Source organism: Ahaetulla prasina, chromosome 6 (assembly GCF_028640845.1).
Source record: "Ahaetulla prasina isolate Xishuangbanna chromosome 6, ASM2864084v1, whole genome shotgun sequence".
In the NCBI taxonomy this organism is placed as follows: Eukaryota; Metazoa; Chordata; class Lepidosauria; order Squamata; family Colubridae; genus Ahaetulla; species Ahaetulla prasina.
The window spans coordinates 14948115-14962185 of record NC_080544.1 but is presented as its reverse complement, the minus strand read 5'-3'; positions in this window follow the sequence as shown (position 1 = coordinate 14962185).

Here is a 14071-nt window from a genome sequence, read left to right as displayed (position 1 = left end):
CTCCAAATCGCCCGAACATGGAGCAAATTTTGCAACGATTCAGAAGGGTGGAGGATTTTATCCACTAAACTGGAAGAGCACATGTTCTCCTTATGGTTTCCATTTACATTGTATATGTAAATCTTTGGTCAATTATGGTAAAGTTTCGGATGCCGAATGGTAGAGCAGGCTTAAACGGCTGTGCTTTGGTGGGCAGAAAGAAACCTGTAGGCCAATTTTAGTGAAGAAAGGGGAAATGTGCACCCTGAAATTAAACTACTGGACATCACGTTTCATAACAACCACAGCGTTGTGAGAATGTAGACAGGAGGCTATTAGGAAATCACTGAAATGGAAGCTAGAGCGAGGAGTCAAAAATAATGGGTGATTTTTCAGCCAGTCACACACTCTCTCAACCGTAAGAAGAAGGCAACAACACACCGCTTTGGAAATCTTGCCAAGAAAACCACAGGGACCTGTCCACAGGCAGCAGCCGGGAGTCAGCACTGACTTCAAAACACAGAAGATAAGGAAATAAGAAAAGAAATTCCAGAATTACATGGTTACATGGAAGGGTCCTTGGTACACTCTTGTTGTGTCTCGTCCGCTTTCACCGCAGCCGGGGCCTTCTTATCTGCTTCCGAACGCTGAGGAATGTCCTAGTATGCCTCCTGGCCCCAGCCCTGGCTCCATGCCCAGACAGGCTGAAGAGGAGGAAGTATCTCCAGCCCCCAGCTCTGGCTCCATGCCCAGGCAAACGGAGCAACTAGACCCCTCCCCCTCCCCCACAGCATGTGAGCCTGAGGAAGGTCAATTGCCAACAGCTGCAGACTGGAGTGACCCTCGCTTCAGAAGAATTGATAGGCGGCGGCGACAGAAGGAAGGGAGGGGCAGGCCTGGATAAGTGCTGAGTCATGGAGCCACACCCCATGGCCTATATAAAGGATCTGCTTTCTGGCATTCTCTGAGTCAGGCAAAGTCGAACATATCTTGCTGAAGTCACTTTCTGGTCTCCTGCCTGCCTTGAGAACTTTGCTAGGACTTTGGCAGAGCTGCAGAGGCACGCCTGATTCGGATTTCCCTGACCCGGCCGTCAGCGGAGGAGTGGGACACGACATCTCTGAGCTTGGTTGTTTCCTTTCCTTTTTATTGGTTTATAGTCTAAAATGCAAAAATGCAAAAAAACAAATAGTAGGAAAAATATGGGGAGGGAAAGGGGAAGGGAAGAGTATAGAAAAGAAGGGAAAAAGAAAGAAAAGGCTTTGACACCCTTTGGTGCAGTAAAATAAGATAGCAATGTCGGAAGAAATGTCCATCTGGGTTCAGTTCCAAGTGGGGAAAAAGACACTGGAAACATGGAAACTGCTTGGAACGATGGTTTAATGGTGGACAGGATCACGTGGTTTGAGGTCCTGGGTAGCTGACTACATGGAGTGGAGAGTGAGAGATATTTATACCCTCTCTTGGGCTTTGAACTTGCTTCTTGTTCCTGTGAAAGAAATGTATACTGATTGGTTGTCAGACTCCCATGGGGCCATGCAGGAGTAACTTTGTAGGTTGCCTTGAGTCCCAGGCTTGGTTGAATCTTGCTGGGTGATGTAATTTTCCCAGGTGCCATGTGGTGAGATGGGTAGAAGGCTAATCCTATTATGTTCTGAGGGTGAAGGTCTTTTGTGTTGTAGATAAGATGACCCAGCCTTTTGTCTTATAGATAGGATGGACCAGTCTTTCTGGGGCTATTAACAAAGGTGGGGGCTGCTTTCCAAGAGTATGTATCTTCTTTTCTCATCCAGGGAGGTATAATATTCTGCCTTTTTAATATTGCCTAGAATATTTCATTCTTCTAGGAAAGGGGTTGGTGCTAACTTCCTACAGTAACCTCAAACCTCAGCTTTTTACTTTTACATAGGAGTATAAACTAGCCATTTCTATAACAACAGATCTATCTAATCGGTAAAACCCAAAATCAAAGTTCATTTTCCCCTCCACCTCAGGCACAAAGCCCAGAAGTGGTTTCCAAGTAGAAACAAAAGTAGTTGTGTTTTTTTTTTCTTTGATTGAAGCAACCAATTTAGCCATCTCTGCTGATTCCATCAGCTTTTGCAGCCATTCGTCCATTGTGAGGATCGAAGTCTCCTTCAATTTTTGAGCATAAAGTGATCGTGCTGCCATTAACATATATAATAATATCAATGAGCTTGACTGTTTTCTGGCAGACATTTAATTACCCAACAAGGTAACATCATCAGTCCTAGAAGGGAGGTAGGGTTTGGTCTCTGTTTATATACTAGTGGCTTGCCCTGTCGGTGTTCGTGGGGGTAGTCTTGGATTTTTTTAGAATGGGCTGTTTACTATTTTTTAGAATGGGCTGTTTACTATTATCTTGTTTGCAGTGGTGAAATGCAAATTTTTTTACTACCGGTTCTCTGGGCGTGGCTTGGTGGGCTTGGTGTGGCTTGATGGATGTGGCAGGGGAAGGATACTGCAAAATCCCCATTCCCTCCCCACTCCTGGGGGAAGGATATTACAAAATCTCCATTCCCTCTCCACTCTGGGGCCAGCCAGAGGTGGTATTTGCCAGTTCTCTAAACTACTCAAAATTTCCACTTCTTCAGAACCTGTCAGAACCTGCTAGATTTTACCCCTGCAGTTTCTTAATAGGAGTATTGTTTACTTTTTGGAGCTAATTTTAATCAGCTGATTATTCAAACAAGACCTTGCTGGTTGCATTAAATTCTAGACACTGATTTTTGCACACACACAACCCCACCTCTTCCCAGTTGCATCTTACTATTTCAGACCAGTGCTGTGTGGGTGTTTTTTCTTTTCTTTTCTGTTTTTTGTTTATTTTGCAAAAACGAACATGCATTTTTAATGCTCTTTCCTACTGAATTTTTTTTAAAAAAAAATTATTGGAGAAAGAAATAAGAACAAAAATTGTGACAGCAAGCCCACCATTAAGGTAGGCAGTGGTTAGGCAGGATAAAGTCGAAACTTGCTGTAATTTTGGCACCTACCTTGGTAAGAAGTAAAGGTTGCGTTACCATAGCAACCCCTCTTAACAAAATGGAGCTTAGACACTTGAGATAACACCGCTTGGCTGAGGAAAATATTTTAAGAGGCTTTGATTAGGAAAGTTCAGGTTTTTTGGCACGTTTGCTTAATACATTTCTTTCATTAGTTACAGCATGTGAGGAAAACTTTGGAGTTTCAGAACATAATTACTGCTTACTAATCCCAATTTTGACTATATATATATATATATATTCAAAGATCAGAAAGGAGGGAAAACGGGAAAACAGCGAAAAGGAGAAGCTGAGAGAAATGGAGAGAGAAAGGAGAGGCTGATTATTAAAGATTGTGCTCTCAGCAAAATCTTAAATTTGTATTATTACTCCCCTCTCTATTATTCAATAATGAATATTGATTCTTGCAGACATAATTCTGCATGAATAATGAATAATAATGCAGATAGAAGACCACACCTGGTCTTGGTCACCACACTACAAAAAAAAAAGATGCTGAGACTTTGGAAAAAGTGCAAAGAAGAGCAACTGAGGTGATTAAAGGTCTGGAGACGAAAACATTTGAAGAACGGTTGCAGAAATTGCGTGTGGCCAGTCTAGAGAAAAGAAGGACTAGCAGCCTTCTGGTATTTGAGGGGCTGCCACCAAGAAGTGGGGATCAATTTATTTTCTAAAGAACCACAAAGCAGGACAAGAAACAATGGATGGAAACTGTTGTGACCCAGGCCGAAGTAGATAGTAATAAACTTAGTACGTGGAAAAATAAACTTTATTCGAACAGCTGGGAATTACTTCATTCCCAGCATCGTTCAACTCAAAGTAAAACAAATGCCTCCCAACACAAATTCCTCAGTTATCTCACAAACCTTAGTCCAATTAGGCAAACTGCCAAAGGCCCTTCCTGGCAAATGTCCAGAAGCCACAAAAACAAAGACATATATGAAGCAGAGGACGAAGCAGAAGACACAGCTACAATGTTGTTTTCCGGCAAAGCTGAAACACTGGTGCTGGTCTGCCCTAAGCCTTATGGGAGGGACCAATCATCTCTTAGCCCTACTCCCGAGTTGTCCTCTCTGCTTGAGCCGCTCCTGCTTTCTGGCAGCTCTTCCCATGCGTGCATCAGGAACAGGTTCCTCCTGTTCCTCTGCCTCACTACTATCAGTCTCTGGAGGCTCTGAAATCCGCACCTCACTTCCCGATGGCCCTGGCCCCACCTCAGCCTCATCGCTGTCAGACTCCATTGCCAGCTCTGTAGGCTGCTGATGGACCACAACAGGAAACTAACCAAAGAGAGAAGCAACCTGGAATTAAGGAGAAACTTCCTGATAATGAGAACAAATAGTGGAACAGCTTGCTTTCAGAAGTTGTGGGTCCTCCATCACTGGAGGTTTTTAAGAAAAATCTGAACAGCCACCTATCTGAAATGGGTTAGGGTCTCCTGCTTGAACAAGTAGTTGGCTCTCCAAGGACCCTTTCAGCCAGGGATGAAAACCAGCAGGTTCTGACAAGTTCTGGAGAATTTTGGGTAGTTCAGAGAACTGGCAAATGCCACCTCTGGCTGGCCCCAGAGTGGGGTGGGAATTGGGAAGTAGAGAAGGAGTAGGAGAGGAGGAAAGAAGAAAGTAGAAAGGGATAGAAGAAGGGAGGGAAGGGAAAGAGGAGAAGGAGAAGAAGAATTGTTGTAAAACAAGGGAGATGAAACCACCAACAATACTACCACCCTTCAAAAAGACCTTGACTTTGTATCTGAATGGTCTAAAACTTGGCAACTCCAAATCTCAACCAACAAATGCTCAGTCCTACATATTGGAAAAAAGAACCCAAACACTAAGTACAAGCTTGATGGACATTACCTTACTGATGACCCCCACCCTGTTAAAGACCTTGGAGTTTTCATATCAAATGATCTAAGTGCCAAAGCCCACTGCAACTACATCGCAAAAAAGGCTTTAAGAGTTGTAAACCTAATCTTGTATAGCTTCTTCTCCAAAAACACTACACTACTAACCAGAGCATATAAAACATTTGCTAGACCAATTCTTGAATGCAGCTCGACTGTCTGCAACCCATACCACATTACTGACATCAATACAATTGAACGTATCCAGAAATATTTTACAAGAAGAGTTCTCCACTCCTCTGAATACAACAAAATACCTTATGCCACCGGACTTGAAATCCTGGGTTTAGAAAATTTAGAACTAGGCCGCCTTCAACATGACCTGAGTTTAATTCATAAAATCATCTATTACAATGTCCTTCCTGTCGAAGACTACTTCAGCTTCAATTGCAACAATACACGAGCACACAATAGATTTAAGCTTAATGTTAACCGCTCCAATCTTGATTGCAGAAAATATGACTTCAGTAACAGAGTTGTTAATGCTTGGAATAAACTACCTGACTGTGGTCTCTTCCCAAAATCCCCAAAGCTTCTACCAAAAACTGTCTACTATTGACTTCACCCCATTTCTAAGAGGTCTGTAAGGGGCGTACATAAGAGCACAAGCATGCCTACCGTTCCTGTCCTATTGTTTCCTTTCATTATATCCAATTAATATAGTTATTACATACTTATGCTTATATATATGCTTATATATTGTATAGTTATTTCATGCTTATGCTTATATATACTGTGTGACAAAATAAAAAAAATATAAAGTTAATAAATGATTATATATGCACATGTATAATTCTGGGTTTTAAAAGTTACCAAGTGCCTTGAGAATTTGAGAGCAATTAGAGAAATGAGGAAAATAATAGATATATTTCTAGGATAAGTAAACAAGACTGTCCACTGTTTAATTTTTTTTATTTGATTAGTTACTAGCCTGATTAAATGCAAACATTTGCTTAAATTTAATAAAACCCATATTTTATTCCGTGTGCTTTCTAATTAAGTAAATGAACATTAATTTATGCTGCCAGAAAAAAAAACACATTCTATTTCATTGCTTGTTAAAATAATATTGAAATATAAATGTCCTTCCTTCCTTCCTTCCTTCCTTCCTTCCTTCCTTCCTTCCTTCCTTCCTTCCTTCCTTTCCCATTATTTCAAATACTCAAAAACTTAATTCCCTGTTATGTAGAAATCTGATCCAACTAGGATCAGATTGTGTGAATTACATTTCTTTGGGAAGAAAAAAAGGAAGGAAGGAAGGAAGGAAGGAAGGAAGGAAGGAAGGAAGGAAGGAAGGAAGGAAGGAAGGAAGACTATAATATCAAACCCGTATTTTCCTCTATGTAACTTGTTTACATGGAACAATCATTTCGTACTTCATATGAAATATGTTCACACTAGTTACTAGTAACCTAATCCCTACGCAATCAATATTTTTTAATAATGATCTAATCATACTAGGTAACTGTTAGGAAGTCAGTCACGTTGTTTTAAAGAAAGTGAACAGCAAAAATAAAAGAATGACCATACTAAAGTTCAGAGGTGGGCAGGTGGGCGGAGCCTCACACTGCCACTGCTACCGGTTCTCCAAACCACCTGCCGCTACCAGTTCGCCCAAACTAGTGTGAACCGATACCATTTCACCCCTGAATTCAACCTTGACTGTCCTTTGGAAGGACAGATATCGAAGCTGAAGCTCAAATACCTCGGCCCCTGAATGAGAAGAGAGGACTCCTTGGGAAAAGACCCTAATGTTGGGAAAGATGGAAGGTGAAAGAAGAAAGGGATGGCAGAGGAGGAGATAGAATAGAATAGAGCTGGTAAGGACCTCGGAGGTCTTCTAGTCCAGCCCCCTGCTCAAACAGTGGAACCTATACCATCTCAGTCAAGTGACTGTCCAGTCTCTTCTTAAAAACCTCCAGTGATGGAGCACCCACAACTTCTGAAGGCAAAGCTGTTCTACTAGTCAATTGTCCTCACTATTAAGAAGTTTCTCCTTAATTCCAGGTTGTTTCTCTCCTTGATTAGTTTCCAAGCACAGTTTCTTGTCCTGCCTTTTTGTGCTTTGGAGAATGATTTGACCCCATCTTCTCTGTGGCAGCCCCTCAAATACTTACTTACTTACTTATTTATTTATTTATTTGTCACAACAGTATATAAAAGCATAAGCATGAATTTGATACAATCAAAGGGAACACTAGGACAGGAACGGTAGGCACGCTGGTGCTCTTATGCATGCTCCTTACAGACCTCTTAGGAATGGGATGAGGTCAATAGTAGATAGTCTTTGGTTAAAGCTTTGGGGATTTTGGAAAGAGACCACAGAGACAGGTAGTGCATTCCAGGCATTAACAACTCTGTTACTGAAGTCATATTTTCTGCAATCAAGATTGGAGCGGTTCACTTTAAGTTTAAATCTTTTGTGTGCTCATGTATTGTTGCGGTTGAAGCTGAAGTAGTCTTCAACAGGAAGGACATTGTAATGGATGATTCTATGAGTTAAACTCAGGTCGTGCTGAAGGCGGCGGAGTTCTAAATTTTCTAAACCCAGGATTTCAAGTCTGGTGGCATAAGGTATTTTGTTGTATTCAGAGGAGTGGAGAACTCTTCTTGTAAAATATTTCTGGATACGTTCAATTGTATTGATGTCAGGTTGAGATTTGGAGTTGCCAAATTTACTGGAATACTTCTATCATGTCACCCCCAATTCTTTTTTCTCTAGACTGGCGAAGCCCAAATCCTGCATATGTTTTCATCACCAGGCCTTCAATCCTCTTAGTTGCTCTTCTCTGAACTTTTTCCAAAGTCTCAACATCCCTTTTGTAGTATGGTGACCACAACTGGTTGCAGTATAGCGGGTTAGATAGGGTCAACAATGAAATGGAGATGAATTTTGGAAAACTCTGGGAGACAGTGGAGGATGGGGGTGAGGAGCTGATGTGCTATGGCCCGTGGGGTTGCGAAGAGTTGGGCAATATTTAATGACTGAACAACCACAAGAATTATTAGTATGAGTGACCCAGCTGCTTGGTCTTTATTTCCAACTTTCCATGTGATGATGCCACAGAACAAATCTGGGCTTTCCAAAGTTGTATACTGACCTACATCACCCCTGCTTATCCCTTGGATCTTTTTCTGCCTGTGTTGTGCCTCGTCCACAGCCTGTCATGCTTCCAGCCCCCGGCCCTGGCCCCATACCCGGACAGGATGTCAGGAATGAACAAACAAACCTGATAAACCTCACTCCTACAGCGTGTGAGCAGGGAGCCAGCCACGTGCTGGAATTACTGACACCAGATCCAGCTGAAGAGAATTCACAGTGGGAGGATCCTTGCTTCCGAAGAGCTGAGAGGCGATACCAGCAGAAGGAAGGGAGGGGCAGGCCTGGATAAATGCTGAGTCATGGAGCCACACCCCACAGCCTATATAAAAGACCTGCTTGTGGCATTCCAACCTTGAGACAAGCAAAGTCTCATCTAGTTTGCTTCTATCGCTGGACAACTTGGACTCCTGCCTGCCCTGATAAACCTCGGAGGAATTTGACAAGCTGCAGAGGCTTCGTTGCCACATTTGATATGGACTTCCTAGACTTGGTTGTCGGAGGGGGAGGGGGACACAACAGCCTGTAACATCCAATTCATTGGAGCAAGTTGCCAAAAGCCGAGGCTGCCAATCCCAAAGGCTCACCGTCTGAGGGACCAAGTGTTCCTTTGATGGCCTATTTGGAGTGGAGCTTCAGGACTCACTTTTTGAAGCAGAGCAGGGCTGTTTCCAGTCAGTTTCTTCATTCCTTCCAGTGTGTGCACAAGGATACACAAAGACCACTGTCTGCAAGGCAGGTCACCCAAACTGAGTTAGATGGAGTCACCCACACTTTCCACAAAGTATTGTGGACAACCATATTGCATTATTGCAATATGTTTGCATTATTGTCAGCAGTCCTTTCATCTTGAAAGAAGCAACTAGGGAGGGAGGGAGGGAAAGGAAGGAAGGGAGGAGGGAGGGAGGGAGGGAGGGAGGAGGGAGGGAGGGAGGGAGGGGAGAAGGAAGAAAGGAGAGTGAGTGAATGAGTGAGTGAGGAAGGGAGACAGGAAGAAAAAGGAAGGAAAGAAGGGAAAGGGAGGGAGGAAGGAAGGATACACAAAGACCACTGTTTGCAAGGCGGATCTCCCAAACTGAGTTAGATGGAGTCATACACACTTTCCGCAAAGCATTGCCCACAACCAGTGGACAATCATATTGCATTACTACAATATCTTTGCATTATTGTCCGCAGTCCTTTCATCTTGAAAGAAGCAACTAGGGAAGGAAAGGAAAGGAAAGGAAAGGAAAGGAAAGGAAAGGAAAGGAAAGGAAAGGAAAGGAAAGGAAAGGAAAGGAAAGGAAAGGAAAGGTAGGAAAGGAGGGAGGGAAAGGAAAGGAAAGAAGGAAAGAAGGAGGGAGGGAGGGAGGGAAGGAAGAAAGAAGAATAAGTGATGAAGGAGAGTGAGTGAGTTAGTGAGGAAGGGAGGGAGGGAGGGAGAGAGGGAGGGGGGGAGGGAGGGAGGAAAAGGAAGGAAAGAAGGGAAAGGGAGGGAAGGAGGGAGGAAGGATACACAACAACCACTGTTTGCAAGGCGGATCTCCCAAACTGAGTTAGATGGAGTCACGCATACTTTCCACAAAGCATCGCCCACAATCAGTGGACAACCATATTTCTCTTAATCTTGAGAAATATTATTGTTAGGCACAACAAGCAGGTGGAACCCTATGGAATACAACTCAATAGATTGGGACAGAATACATGAAATGAGATACTGCCTCTACAGCGAGAATCATATAAAACACAGCACCGAAGGAACATAAACCACCTTTCCTTTTACTCATCCTGCCAAACTGGAGGATAAACTACGTATATGTTTAAAAATGGTTCAGCTGTGCCCCCTTCCTTCCTTTCTCAAAGCTGGTGCCAACTGTCTTCCCATGTAGAACAACCCATACGTTGCTGGAAAGACATCAAATTACTGGATATATGACATGCTAAAACAGCTGTCAGGTGAATATATATGACATCCCGAAGTAAAAATAGGAAGGAAGAAATCCCTAGATGGTTTGTGAGTTATGCTGTCACTTTGCATTATTGTCAGCAGCCCTTTCATCTTGGAAGAAGCAACTAGGGAGGAAATGGGGAGGGAGGGAGAGAAAGGAAGGAGGGAGAGAGGGAAAGAAAGGAAGGAAGAAAGGAAGGAGAGTGAGTAATGAAAGGAGAGCGAGGGAGGGGAAGGGAGGGAGGGAGGAAGGAAGGAAGGAAGGAAGGAAGGAAGGAAGGAGAGGGAGTGATGAAAGGAGAGGGAGGGAGGGGAAGGAAGGAAGAAAGGAAGGAGAGTGAGTGATGAAAGGAGAGGGAGGAAGAGAGGGGGGAGGGAAGGAGGAAAAGGAAGGAAGGCAAATGGAGGGAGGGAGGGAGAAAGGAAATGGAAGGGAGGGAGGGAGGAAATGAGGAGGGAGGGAGGAGAATGAGTGAGGAAGGAAAAGAGAGTGAGTGAGTGATGAAGGGAGGGAGGGGGGAGAGAGGGAGGAAAAGGAAGGAAAGAAGGGAAAGGAAGGGAGGGAGGAAGGGAGGAAATGGAAGGGAGGGAGTAAATGGGAAGGAGGGAGGAAATAGGAGGGAGGGAGGGAAGGAGGAAGGATGGATAGATGGATGGATGGAAGGAAGGAAGGAAGGAAGGAAGGAAGGAAGGAAGGAAGGAAGGAAGGAAGGAAGGAAGGAAGGAAGGAAGGAAGGAAATTACTCATATAAATGGTTTATTAAAATAGCCATATCTGAAATGTTTTACTTATGGCTTTACTTATGCTTTACATAAGCTTTTCTGCATACATAATCATATTGTCCATCAAAGGAAGGTGAGCAATTTTTTAAAAAAATAATGCTTAGGTACATAATGGAATTAACTACAGATCAAGCCCTCCTTTCTAAGAATCTCCTGCTGCCAGCAATCTGGAATGCAGTTATCAGGACACATGATTTTGTTAATCAAATGGACCTTCATTAGAATTATGCCCTGCACTGTCAGATTTTTCTGCCCCTCTATTCCATTGTTATATTAATCTATTACTTTAATCCTCCTGAAACTGTTTGCGTTTTATTAGTTAGTCCATATTGAATGGCATCTCCATAAATACTGTAATTGTTTGCGAAAGAAAGCAGGAAAAAAAAGCCTTTATAAAACTAAGCAGAAGAGCTAACAGGTGGATGTTTCATCCAATTTTGTTGACAAATGTTATGTTACATTATGATGTAATGCAATGCAATGCAATGCAATGCTATGCTATGCTATGCTATGTCATTATTATAGTACAGTATAGTGTAGTACAGTTTTGTGTTGTGTTGTGTTGTGTTGTGTTGTATTGTATTGTATTGTATTGTATTGTATTGTATTGTATTGTATTTTATTTATTATTTATTTATTTTATTTAATTTTTATACCGCCCTTCTCCCGAAGGACTCAGGGCGGTGTACAGGCAAAAGTAAAAACAACACAATATACAAATTAAAATACCATTTAAAAACTTATTAAATTAGCCTGAAATTAAAATTTTCCATACTAAAAACCCCATTTAAAATTAATAAAATTTCCCCTTAAAACTAATTTAAGCCAGCCCCGCGCGGATAAAAAGATGTGTTTTTAGTTCGCGACGAAATGTCCGGAGGTCAGGTATTTGACGTAAACCGGGAAGCTCATTCCAGAGTGTGGGTGCCCCAAAGAAGGCCCTCGCCCTGGGGGGCGCCAGCCGGCATTGTTTGGCGGACGGCACCCTGAGAAGTCCCTCTCTATGGGAGCGTACGGGTCGGTGGGAGGCATGTGGTAGCAGCAGGCGGTCCCGTAAGTACCCAGGTCCTAAGCCATGGAGCGCTTTAAAGGTCATAACCAACACCTTAAAGTGCACTCGGAAAGCCACAGGCAGCCAGTGCAGCCTGCGCAGGATCGGTGTTACATGGGAGCTACGTGTAGCTCCTCTATAACCAGCGCAGCTGCATTCTGGACTAACTGAAGCCTCCGAGCGCACTTCAAGGGAGCCCCATGTAGAGAGCATTACAGTAATCCAAGCGAGAGGTAGCAGGCGCATGAGTGACCGTGCATAAGGCATCCCGATCAAGGAAGGCGCAACTGCGGACCAGGCGAACCTGGTGGAAGGCCCCCTGGAGACGGCCGTCAAATGATCTTCAAGCGACAGCCGATCGTCAGGAGGACACCTAAGTTCGCACCCTATCCTTTGGGGCCAATAACTGCCACCAACAGCCAGCCGCGGCTGCAGCTGACTGAATCGAGTGCCGGCATCCACAGCCACTCCGTCTTGGAGGATTAAGCTTGAGCCTGTTTCTCCCCATCCAGACCCGTCGGCTTCCAAACACGGGACAGCACTTCAACAACTTCATTGGGGTGGTCCGGGGTGGAAAAGTACAGCTGAGTGTCATCAGCGTACTGCTGGTATCTCACCCGAAACCACTGATGATCTCACCCAGCGGTTTCATGTAGATGTTGAACAGAAGGCGAGAGAATCGACCCTGAGGACCCCACAAGTGAGGCCCCTCGCGGTGACCTCTGCCCCCTGTCAACACCGTCTGCGACCGGTCAGAGAGATAGGAGGAGAACCACCGATATCGGTGCCTCCACTCCCAATCCCCCAACCGGCGCAGCAAGATACCATGGTCGATGGTATCGAGCGCCGCTGAGAGGTCTAATAGGACCAGGGCAGAGGAATAACCCCTGTCCCGAGCCCTCCAGAGATCATCCACCAATGCGACCAAAGCTGTCTCCGTGCTGTATCCGGGTCGGAAGCCGGACTGGAGCAGGTCTAGATAGGCGTCTTCATCCAGGTATTGGGGTAGCTGTCGCGCACGGCACTCTCTACAACCTTCGCAACAAAGCGAAGGTTGGAACTGGGCGATAATTACCCAAAACAGCTGGGTCCAGGAGGGCTTCTTAAGGAGGGTCTCACCACCGCCTCTTTCAAGGCGGCAGGAAAACCCTTCCAACAAAGAAGCGTTGATAATCCTCTGGAGCCAGCCTCGTGTCACCTCCTGAGTGGCCAGGACCAGCCAGGAAGGGCACGGGTCCAGTAAACATGTCGTGCCGTGAAGCCTCCCCAACAACCTGTCACGTCCTCGGGAGCCACAGGGTCAAACTCATCCCAAATGGACTCAACAAGGCGTGCCTCCTCTCCCTCGCTTGGATCATCCCAAATTCGATCCAGACCGTCCCTCAGCTGGCGATTTTATCGTATAGATAACCGCTAAACTCCTCGGCTCGTCCTGCAAGGTCATCCCGCACCTCCTGATGTAGGAGAGGCGGGTGACCCAGCAAGCGGCAGGCGGTTATCTGCCGGCGCAATGAGGGTGGGCGTAGGGCCTCGCTTCCCTCATTGCCACTAGGTAGGTCCTAGAATAGGACCTAACTAGTGTCCGATCAGTTCGGGCGACTGGACCTCCAGGTGCTCTCAGGCGTCTTCTCCGGCGTTTCATCTCCCTCAGCCCCTCGGAGAACCACGGGGCGGTCGAGATCTCGCGGGTCAGAGGCGCAAAGGCGCGACACGGTCCAAGGCCCCGGCCGCGGCCTGTTCCCAGGCCACGACCAGTTCCTCAGTCGTGCCGTGGGCCAGATCCTCAGGGAATGGCCCAAGCTCCGTCAGGAACCTCTCAGGGTCCATCAGGCGCCTGGGGCGGAACCACCGTATAGGTTCCGTCTCCCTGCGGTGGTGAATGGCGGTTCGGAAGTCTAGGCGAAGGAGGAAATGATCCGACCATGACATTGGTTCCGTTACTAAATCATCTAATACCAGATCATTTAACCACTGTCCAGAGATATAAAGCAGATCCAGTGTGCCTCCCCCCGTGTGCGTAGGGCCATCATTTACTCGAATCAGGTCCAAGGCCGTCATGGAAGCCAAGAACTCCCGAGCTGCCGTCGATGACGAGCCAGCTGATGGCAGGTTGAAATCCCCCATGACAATAAGTCTGGGGGACTCGACCGCCACAGCAGCAAGTACCTCCAACAGCTCAGGCAGGGCTGTGGTCACGCAGCAAGGAGCCAGGTACGCGATCACCAAGCCCAACTGATTCCTATAGCCCCACCGCACATAAAGGGATTCACAACCGGCAATCTGAGGAATAGTGGCCTCCCTCGGC